A 1111-nucleotide genomic window follows, 5' to 3' on the forward strand; every position below is an offset into this window, starting at 1 on the left:
GACCTACAAGACCTTTTAGAACTAACACCCCAAAAAGATGTCCTCTTCATTATAGGGGACTGGAATGCAGAGGTAGGAAGTCAAGAAACACCTGGAGTAACAGGCAAATTTGGCCTTGGAATACGGAACGAAGCAGGGCAAAGACTAATAGAGTTTTGCCAAGAAAATGCACTGGTCATAACAAACACCCTCTTCCAACAACACAAGAGAAGACTCTATACATGGACATCACCAGATGGTCAACACCGAAATCAGATTGATTATATTCTTTGCAGCCAAAGATGGAGAAGCTCTATACAGTCAGCAAAAACAAGAGCAGGAGCTGACTGTGGCTCAGACCATGAACTCCTTATTGCCAAATTCAGACTGAAATTGAAGAAAGTGGGGAAAACCACTAGACCATTCAGGTATGACCTAAATCAAATCCCTTATGATTATACAGTGAAAGTGAGAAATAGATTTAAGGGCCTAGATCTGATAGATAGACTGCCTGATGAACTATGGAATGAGGTTCATGACATTGTACAGGAGACAGGGATCAAGACTATCCCCATGGAAAAGAAATGCAAACAAGCAAAATGGCAGTCTGGGGAGGCCTTACAAATAGCTGTGAAAAGAAGAGAAGCAAAAAGCAAAGGAGAAAAGGAAAGATATAAACATCTGAATGCAGAGTTCCAAAGAATAGAAGGAAGAGATAAGAAAGCCTTCTTCTGCGATCAATGCAAAGAAATAGAGGAAAACAACAGAATGGGAAAGACTAGAGATCTCTTCAAGAAAATCAGAGATACCGAAGGAACATTTCATGCAAAGATGGGCTTGATAAAGGGCAGAAATGATATGGACCTAACAGAAGTAGAAATATTAAGAAGAGATGGCAAGAATACACAGAAGAACTGTACAAAACAGATCTTTACAACCCAGATAATCACGATGGTGTGATCACTGACCTAGAGCCAGACATCCTGGGATGTGAAGTCCAGTGGGCCTTAGAAAGCATCACTACGAACAAAGCTAGTGGAGGTGATAGAATTCCAGTTGAGCTATTCCAAATCCTGAAAGATGATGCTGTGAAAGTGCTGCACTCAATATGCCAGCAAATTTGGAAAACTCA

At 40.8% G+C, this 1111-nt stretch overlaps 1 protein-coding gene across 1 annotated transcript in view; it reads left to right on the forward strand.

Annotated features, from left to right (window-relative positions):
* The window catches only part of PLCL1 (phospholipase C-like 1), a 369884-nt gene that overhangs the window by 232311 nt on the left and 136462 nt on the right, over window positions 1-1111 (forward strand). The window lies entirely within an intron of this gene.

The sequence above is a fragment of the Bison bison genome, unplaced genomic scaffold (genome assembly GCF_000754665.1).
Source record: "Bison bison bison isolate TAMUID 2011002044 unplaced genomic scaffold, Bison_UMD1.0 scf7180017864471, whole genome shotgun sequence".
Taxonomy (NCBI): domain Eukaryota; kingdom Metazoa; phylum Chordata; class Mammalia; order Artiodactyla; family Bovidae; genus Bison; species Bison bison.